Genomic DNA, 10,819 nt, shown 5'->3' on the forward strand with positions numbered 1-10,819 from the left:
GGGAGACGGTGATGGACAAGGAGGCCTGGCATGCTGTGGTTCACGGGGTCGCAAAGAGTCGGACATGACTGAGCGACTGAACTGAACTGACTAATGCTCTATAAGGGCATCAGGGGTTCTGCCTGGCATATCATAAACACTTAATAAATCTGTTGAATCATGCACACAAAGACTGATTTAAAGCACAGTATGACAAATGCTATACTGTATATACACAGTTTTCAGGAGACAAGGCCTATTTGAACTAATAAAAGTTGAATTAATTGAGCCTCATGGGAGAAAGAGAATATAGGAAGGACACTGAAGGCAGATGGAGCAGCTCTTGTGAATGCAGGGGCCAGGAAATGACATGGCAGATACAGAGACCCCAGAGAACTTCTATATGTTTGCACACAGGTAGATGTGGGGGAGTAGCAGCTGACAAGACCATGAGGTAGGCAAGGGCCAAATCAGTATCCATTCTTAAATATTTATTGAGCACCTACTCGTGAAGGGCTTCCTAATCCATGCTAAGAAGTCTGGATTTTATCTAAACAGTATTGAGTACCTACTGAAGGATTTGAAAGTCCTATGATTCAGTTCATATTCTAGAAAGTTCATGCTGGAGGTTGGGCAGTAGATTATTTAGATGGTGGCAAGAGTAGAGATCACTTGGGAAGCCATTTCAGAAATCCAGGGACAAGGTTCAAGGAAGTATGCAGACACTAGAATTGGCAGCATTTGGTCAGATTTCTTTTTTGATGGTGTACTGCTGACCCTGTTTATGACGTCAATTGTCTCGCTGTATCTCACTGTGAACACTGTTCCTTGAACACATGGTAGACAAGGGGCAGGCAGGGAAGCTAGAAGAAGACTCAAGGAGCTGCAGATGCGTTTATTCTCTCCTGGCTGGTGCGGCAGCCACAGCAGCAGAACACGCTGTATTCTCTCCTCTCGTGGCTGACCCAACAGACACAGCCGAGACACAGAAGTAACACCACCGCTTTCTGGGGTGGAGCTTATACATCCGTACCGCACAAAGTAAGCCATGACCAAGCAAGTACCTCGTGACGCACACAGTGCTATAAGGGATCTCAGCTGTTATATAATTACTTACAAAACGTGGTGCGAGAGAGTCTGAACATGCCATCTTGGCTGATTTTCTCTCTCCCCACAGATGGGAATGTTCTCACTTTGGGAAGTAAGAAAGACTGAACTTTAGGATGATTCTTGTGTTTCTAGTACAGGCAATGGGGTAGATTGTGATGCACAAAGGATTATAGGAAGAAGAGAAAATTGAAATTGGGGTCAATTGTGAAGTCCATTTAGTAAATGTTTCCATTTGTAGATTAGATTGTTAACTGTCTACTGGATTCCATTTTCTCCTTTTTTCCACATAAATATTATCTAGCATGTGGCTGGGCCAGGAGTAAATATGGAACTTCTTTCTCATTTGCTTAAGAAGAAATCCTTGTCCTTGGATATCTGCCTTTTCCTTCTTCTACTAATTGGAATGGTAATTACTAGAATGACCTAGGAAGTCACAGGTTGAAGATGACAGAGCAACAATTAGCCTAGAACCCTGTGTGTATCAGAAATGTCTCCTGATCTTAGAACCCTAACCTTAGGTTGTTTACTTATAGGATAATAAACTAATTGCTCATTAAGCTATTAAATATTTAGCCATTTTATTACAGCAGCTTCAGTTTAGTCACTCAGTCGTGTCCAACTGTTTGTGACCCCATGGGCTGCAGCACACCAGGCTTCCCTGTCCATCACTAACTCCCGGAGCTTGCTCAAACTCATGCCCATTGCGTCAGTGATGCCATCCAGCCATCTCATCCTCTGTCATCCCCTTCTCCTCCTGCCTTCAGTCTTTCCCAGCATCAGGTTCTTCTCCAGTAAGTCAGTTCTTCGTATCAGGTGGCCAAAGGATTGGAGTTTCAGCTTTAGCATCAGTCCTTCCAATGAATATTCAGGAAAAATTTCCTTTAGGATGGACTGGATGGATCTCCTTGCAGTTCAAGGGACTCTCAAGAGTCTTCGCCAACACCATAGTTCAAAAACATCAAGTCTTCAGTGCTCAGCTTTCTTTATAGCCCAACTCTCACATGCATACATGACTACAGGAAAAACCATAGCCTTGACTAGATGGACCTTTGTTGGCAAAGTAATGTCTCTGCTTTTTAATAGGCTGTCTAGGTTGGTAATAGTTTTTCTTCCAAGGAGCAACAGTCTTTTAATTTCACCATCTGCAATGATTTTGGAGCCCCCCAAAATAAAATCTGTCACTGTTCCCATTGTTTCCCCAACTATTTGCCATGAAGTGATGGGACCAGATGCCATGATCTTAGTTTTCTGAGTGTGGAGTTTTAAGCCAACTTTTTCACTCTCCTCTTCCACTTTCATCAAGAGGCTCTTTAATTCTTCTTCACTTTCTGCCATAAGGATCATGCCATTTGCATATCTGAGGTTATTATTATTTCTCCTGGCAATCTTGATTCCAGCTTGTGCTTCTTCCAGCCCAGCATTTCTCATGATGTACTCTGCATATAAGTTAAATAAGCAGGGTGAAAATATACAGCCTTGATGTACTCCTTTCCCAATTTCAAACCAATCTGTTGTTCCATGTCCAGTTCTAACTGTTGCTTCTTGACCTGTATACAGGTTTCTCAGGAGGCAGGTCAAATGGTCTGGTATTCCCATCTCTTTAAGAATTTTCCAAAGTTTGACAAATAGATTCAAGGGATTAGATCTGATAGACAGAGTGCCTGAAGAACAATGGACAGAGGTTCATGAAATTGTACAGGAGACAGGGATCAAGACCATCCCGAAGAAAAAGAAACGCAAAAAGGCAAAATGGTTGTCTGAGGAGGCCTTACAAATAGCTGAGAAAAGAAAAGAAGCTAAAGGCAAAGGGGAAAGGGAAAGATATACGCTTTTGAATGCAGAGTTCCAAAGAATAGCAAGGAGACATAAGAAAACCTTCCTTCAATGCAAAGAAATAGAGGAAAACAACAGAATGGGAAAGACTAGCAATCTCTTCAAGAAAATTAGAGATAGCAAGGGAACATTTAATTCAAAGATGGGCACAATAAAGGACATAAATGGTATGGACCTAAAAGAAGTAGAAGATACTAAGAAGAGGTGGCAAGAATACACAAAAGAACTATACAGAAATGATCTTCATGACCCAGATAATCACAATGATGTGATCACTCACCTAGAGCCAGACATCCTGGAATGTGAAGTCAAGTGGGCCTTAGGAAGCATCACTACAAACAAAGCTAGTGGAGGTGATGGAATTTCAGTTGAGATATTTCAAATCTTAAAAGATGATGCTGTGAAAGTGCTGCACTCAATATGCCAGCAAATCTGGAAAACTCAGCAGTGGCCACAGGACTGGAAAAGGTCAGTTTTCATTCCAATCCCAAAGAAAGGCAATGCCAAAGAATATTCAAACAACCACACAATTGTACTCATCCCACACACTAGCAAAGTAATGCTCAAAATTTTCCAAGCCAGGCTTCAACAGTACATGAACTGTGAAATTCCAGATGTTCAAGCTGGATTTAGAAAAGGCAGAGGAGCCAGAGATCAAATTGCCAACATTTGCTGAATCATCAAAAAAGCAAGAGAGTTCCAGAAAAACATCTACTTCTTCTTTAATGACTATGCCAAAGCCTTGACTGTGTGGATCACAACAAAATGTGGTAACACTGTGAAGACACTGAAATCTTAGCATTGGTGAGAAGCTTCCTTAATTAGCTTGATCCTGCAAGTTTCTCACCCTTTGCTAAGACTGTGAATGCTGGGACAATCATGTGTTTGTTGGTCAAAAATAAGGATTCTGAGCAGGATGTGTAGTATAAGGATGAAGGCCAAAAGTAGAGGATATTGGTGAAAGCAGATCATATATTTCCTCTCTCCATCACTTGATTCTTGCATTCTTGGAGATTTTATCCCAGGTTTGCCACATTGTCTGCTACAAACTTCACACCATCTCCAACACCGTGCCTCTTCAAGTCTGAGAACTACATTTCCCAGAACTCCTTCCTATATAATTTGAAATTACAGTTTGTCAATGAAAGAATTTGCTTGTGGCTCAGACGATAAAGCATCTGGTACAAGTCAGGAGACCCAGGTTCGATCTCTGGGTTGGGAAGATCCTCTGGAGAAGGAAATGGCACACCACTCCAGTACTCTTGCCTGGAAAATCCCATGGACAGAGGAGCGTGGTAGGCTACATACAGTCTATGGGGTCTCAAAGAGTCGGACATGACTGAGCGACTTCACTTTCATTTTCAAGGAAAGAAACGTGTGTGAAATATGGACGGTAGGAGCAAAGAGGAAGCCCTTATTCCAAGGAGGTAAAAGTAGCCAGTTTCTAGAACTTCCCCACACATGTCTTTTTCTCAAGTCCTCTGGAGACCTTCACTCTCTCAGTTCCTCCCACATTTGCATAATCTCTGATTCCTACATTAAACCTCTTATTCCCATATTACTCATATTGGTTCCCTTTTTCTAATCAAAACAAGATGGGTATACCAGGTCTAGTATTGACACAAGTGTCCTGACCTTTTTTGAAAGGAAAAAAGAACCCAAATCTAATTATTCTGACCTCCTCTCAGCTCAAGAGACTTTCCTGTAGCTTAGATGTTAAAGAAGGAGACCCAGGTTCAATTTCTGGGTCAGGAACATCCTCTGGAGAAGGGAATGGCAACCCACTCCAGTGTTCTTGCCTGGAGAATCCCATGGACAGAGGAGCCTGGCAGGCTACAGTGCTTGGGGTCGCAAAGAGTCAGACACGACTGAGCGACTAACACTGCTACTGCCAGTCAACTCTGTTTGCCTTGGCAATATCATCTGGAAAAAAGCTGGGCACACTGCCGGCACAATTCCTGTGGATTCTTGGCACCTGTCAACCTAACATGCTTCCTGCATTCTTGACAGCAGACTTCTTCTTGGGTGCCATTACTTCCACAATACTCTTGGATAATTGGATGCTGTCATCTCAGACAAAAGCCTTGCATTCTTGGCCGTGTCATCAATAAAGAACCAGGCCATGGGTATGGGATTTGCGCACATTGTGGGGCTGACACTGGGTTCTCTTCAACACCTTCCTAAGTAGTGATTCATCATGATTATACCCAGCTAGTTGTTTAGAGAACAAGATGGTTCTTGGAAATATCATGCCTCAGGTAGTGCAGGCTCCAAAGCCAACTGAATACATAGGGTTTAGCTAATTACTAGGATGTAACAGAGTTTAAACACAATGAGGGCCTAATTTATTCAAGGCATGAGGAAGCTTGGTTTTTGAATCCTCTTTGACAGCCAGTTGTCTTTCTCTTATTTCAAATACAGAAGCTGCCTGCTTTTGTAATTCATCAGATCAGATCAGATCAGTCGCTCAGTCGTGTCCGACTCTTTGTAATCCATAGTGTAGACTTTATTCATTCGTTCATGCTCACGCTGAGTTGTGTCCAACTCTTTGCCGCCCCGTGGACAATAGCCAGCCAGATTCATCTGTACAAGGGATTTTCCCTGCAAGAATACTGGAGCAGGTTACCATTTCCTCCTCCAAGGGGATTTTCCTGACCCAGGGATCAAACCTGCGTCTCTTGTGTCTCCTACATTGTCAGGAGGATTCTTTACCACTGTGCCACCTAGGAAGCCAGACTGCCTGAGTTAAATCCTGGTTTAACTTTGAGAAAGCTTCTTAACCTCTCCATAACTCACCTATAAAACAGGGCTAATAATAGTAAGGATTAAAGAAATACTGAAGTTAAAGTGCTCAATATATTCCTGGCATAATAATAATAATAAGCATATGGTAACAATATCTTGGACTGCAAGGAGATCCAACCAGTCCGTTCTAAAGGAGATCAGCCCTGGGTGTTCTTTGGAAGGAATGATGCAAAAGCTGAAACTCCAGTACTTTGGCCACCTCATGCGAAGAGTTGACTCATTGGAAAAGACTCTGATGCTGGGAAGGATTGGGGGCAGGAGGAGAAGGGGACGACAGAGGATGAGATGGCTGGATGGCATCACCGACTCGATGGACGTGAGTCTGAGTGAACTCCGGGAGTTGGTGATGGACAGGGAGGCCTGGCATGCTGCGATTCATGGGGTAGCAAAGAGTCGGATTCGACTGAGTGACTGAACTGAACTGAACCGAACAATATCTTTACTGGCTCTGCACTAAAATCTGATTCCTCTTCCTAGTTGTTCTCTTGGTACCATTCCATCTATTTTACCATAAATACAGGGCAAATAAAGATATGTTCACCTAGGTTTGCCAGGCATACTCTCTATTTTCCTTCCACCTGATATACAATACATACTATGAAATATATGTATTTCTGAAGTGTAATTAACACATTATACTAGCTTCAGGTGTACAACATAATGATTTGTATATATCATGAAATGATAAGTCTAGTTACCATCTGACACTATACCACATTACAAAATTTATTATTTCTTGAGATGAGAATTATTAAGATTTACTTTCTTAGCATCTTTCAAGTTTGAATACAATGGTATTAACTATAGCCACCATGCTGTACCATATACCCCATGACTTACTTATTTGATAACTGGAAGTTTGTACCTCTTGATCTCCTTCATCCATTTTACCCAATCCCACTCTACTCCCCTCTGACAACCACCAAATAGCTTTTTTATTTGTGCCTGGTCACGCTTACAGCTTGGCCGAGCTTACACCCAAACTTTCCTATTCAGCAACTGTTTCATGGCATAAGATCTTGCCTCCACCACATTTCTAATCTCATCTTCTATCCGTCTCTCCCTTGCTCACTTTACTCCAGCCACACTTTCTTGCTCTCCCTTAGATGCACCAAACAGCTCCTACCACAGGACATTTACCCTCGTATTTCCCCCTAGAAAACTTTTTCCCTGGGAGCACAGGGACCTTGAGACCTCACTACCTTCTCGCCTTTGTACAAATGTCACTTTTCAGTTTGGCCTTCTCTCAACACCATATATAAAATGCACCCCACACCCTCAACTCCCAATCCTCCTTTATCTTCTCCACAGTACTTATCACCATCTGTCACATATTTATTCATTTATTAGTTGTCTGTATCTCCCCACTCCCATTTCTAATGAACTTTCCCTGCCTACATATATCACTGGGGATAAAGACATTTTGGAGAAGGCGATGGCACCCCACTCCAGTACTCTTGCCTGGAAAATCCCATGGATGAAGGAGCCTGGTAGGCTGCAGTCCATGAGGTTGCTAGGAGTCGGGCACGACTGAGCAACTTGACTTTCACTTTTCACTTTCATGCATTGGAGCAGGAACTGGCAACCCACTCCAGTGTTCTTGCCTGGAGAATCCCAGGGACGGGGGAGCCTGGTGGGCTGCCATCTATTGGGTCACACAGAGTCAGACACGACTGAAGTGACTTAGTAAAGACATTTTGTCCCATGCACTACTGGCATATTAGAATAGGACTTGGCATTTCTTTCTAGACTCCTCTAAATCCTCCTTTTTTTTTTTTTTTTAGTATTTTCTTTTTTTTAATTAATTAAGGTATTTTAATTGGAGGCTAATTACTTTACAATATTGTAGTGGTTTTTGCCAAATATCGACATGAATCAGCCATGGGTGCACATGTGTTTCCCATCCAGAACCCTCCTCCCACCTCCCTCCCCATCCCATCCCTCTGGGTCATCCAAGTGCACCAGCCCTGAGCACCCTGTCTCATGCATTGAACCTGGACTGGCGATCTGTTTCACATGTGATAATATTTGTGTTTCAATGCTACCCTCTCAAATCAGCCCACCCTTGCCTTCTCCCACAGAGTCCAGAAGACTGTTCTTTATATCTGTGTCTCTTTTGCTGTCTCTCATATAGGGTCATCTTTACCATCTTTCTATATATATGAGTCAGTATACTGTATTGGTGTTTTTCTTTCTGACTTACTTCACTCTGTATAATAGGCTCCAGTTTCATCCACCTCATTAGAACTGATTCAAATGTATTCTTTTTAATGGCTGAGTAATACTCCGTTGTGTATATGTACCACAGCTTTCTTATCCATTCGTCTGCCGATGGATATCTAAGTTGCTTCCATGTCCTGGCTTAAATCCTCCTTTTTAAAATCAAATATAACTTTTAAAGAGTGATAGAATAGTTCAGTCTTCCAAAATAAGGCAAGACAACATCTACTGTCTTATGAATATATTATCTGGTTACGGTCATGCTCTTATCTTTGGCCAAGAGTTAAACAAGAAGCTGGAGGAATACAGAGGAAGCAAGTGATAAAATTGTGGAAACAAACAAAAAGACTATATATTTGTTTGTGTGTATAAAATTATAGGAATAAGAAATATTGATAAGCAGATATCTAGAGTTGAGATGCTGCACAAGTTCACATATGTGCAAACTGAAAAATGTAACATACTGGGTAGGGTTGCAGAAAGACATTGTATTGGTCCCCTTAGAAATCTTATATTAATGATTTTGTCCATTCCTAATTAGATCCACTGGAGATCATTTCATACTGAGTTAATCTCTATGATGGAAAACAATAAACCTTCTCCCAGAGTTTAGAGACGATCAAACAAAGATCATGAGATTGGTTTCTGTATCTGATTTTGGAAATTCACATTTATAGATTCCAAAACATATATCAGTGGATATTTACCAAGTGTCTACATGAATCCTACTGAAATCAATCAATAGGTAGTTCTCAAACTACACCATTATTATCCTAAAATTGATGATTTGAGACATGGCATCTAGGAAGTGAAAGGCTAGAGCCATGTCATCTAGGAGTATCTAAAAGTATGCAACACAAACACTGCATTCCATCTGGAGGCTCTAGGAGAGAACCCATTTCTTTGCTTTTCCAGCATCTACTGGCTGACTGCATTCTTTAGCTCATGGACCCCTCCTCCATCTTTAAAGTGCAACACTCTGACCTCTGCTCCCATTATCATACCTCCTCTCTCTGACCCTCTTGCCTCTCTCTTATAACGACCACTGTGATTGCATTGGGCCCACCTGGATAATCCAGAACACACTCCCCATCTCAAGAACTTTCATTTAACAAATTTGCAAATCCCTTTAGCCACATAAGGTAACACAATTCACAGGTTCCAAGGATCAGGATGCAGCCATCTCTGGAGGATTACTGTTCTGTCTGCCACAGTGACCTGTATGTAAATAACCACATGGTTCTAATGAATAAAACAATGGATTTCAGGTCAGAAAGTCTAGGTTTGAGCCTGTCTCCTCTCCTCCATCTGTGTGATTGGAGCAACTCAAGTGGTCTCTTTGAGCCCATTTCTTAAAATGGAGATACTGATACTTCTAATGGCTATTGTAAGGATCAAATGAACTAATTATATATGAATACTTTGTCAGTCATAATTCATTAAAGTTATTTTGGTTTTGTTCAACAAATTTTCCCAACCCCATGCTGTGTGCCTGGCAGGTATAGATGCTGGAATACCATGAAAAAATAAGACAAGTCCATACCATCAAAGAGTAGTCTAGAAAACAGGTAACCAAAAATATTACAATTCAGTGGAATTAGAGCAACAATATCAGTATGTATAAGGAGATCAAAGAACTCAAGGAATGAGTGGTTTCTTTAAGAAAGAGAGAGAAGGTGTCCAGGAAGACTTCACAGACCAAGTAGCAATTTGAACAAGGTTTTGCAGGACAGATCAGCTTGCAGAGAGATAAAAGATGGAGTTTATTTTGGGTAGAAAAGCAGCCCATGCAAAAGCACAGAGGTGTGAAACTGCACTGTGCGTTTAGAGAACTACAATGGAGTTGGATATTAATGTATCATTTATCCACTATGGGGAGGTGCATAAAACAAGGTCAGAGAAGAAAGGTGAGATGAAGAAGTGCTTCCTTCTACTTCCTTCTGTTGTGATCGTTCTGCATGTAATGAGAAGTCATTTAAATCTTTTAAGCAGGGAGAAGATGAACCACCGCTTTCAAGTGAGGATCATCCTGGCTGTAGGATGGCACTCCTGAGACCCACGAAACCCCTCAGTTCTGGCCAAACTAGGACGGTCGGTTACTCTGTGAGAGGCATGATTTGATCAACTTACTTCCCACACAGTTTTCTCTGGCTGAAATGAGAAAGGTGAGCTAGAAAACAGCAGGATGGAAGAAAAGAGACTGATAGGAAGCCAGAACTAGAGTCTAGAAGAGCAATGATGTGACCGAAACAGCTGCAGTGACTGTGGGGATGAAGTAGAGAGGAAGAATTCATGGGGTGCTTAGAAAGCAAAATCTATCCAGCTTGTTGGGGTTTCCCTTGTAGCTCAGTCGGTAAAGAATCTGCCTGCAATGTAGGAAACCTGGGTTCGATTCCTGGGTTGGGAAGATCCCCTGGAGAAGGAAATGGCAACCCACTCCAGTATTCTTGCCTGGAGAATCCTATGGATAGAGGAGTCTGACAGGCTACAATCCATGGGGTCGCAAGAGTCGGACACGACTTAAAGACTAACCCATCACCGCCATACAGCTTGCTGACTGAACGGGTCTGGGAAATGCATGAGAAGGAGAAATCTAGGATAACTCGCAGGATTTTGAGCAACTGAATGAGTGATTTTAATGCTGGCACACAGAAGAAGTATATGAAGCTAAGTGAATAAGGAATTTCAGTTAGGGACTCGTTAGGTTTGGGTTTGATGTTTCTGTAAGACATCCAGATGGAGCTCTCCAGGGCACTGTTCAGAACTTGGGGCAGACAGAATTGGAGAGACGGTGATGTTCTGCCTAAAGATGTGTGTGGTGGTGGTAGAGGGTGTGTTTTGGGAGTGAAGGGAGGGATAGAAGAAATATAGG

This window comes from Bubalus bubalis, chromosome 6, assembly GCF_019923935.1.
Source record: "Bubalus bubalis isolate 160015118507 breed Murrah chromosome 6, NDDB_SH_1, whole genome shotgun sequence".
NCBI lineage: Eukaryota > Metazoa > Chordata > Mammalia > Artiodactyla > Bovidae > Bubalus > Bubalus bubalis.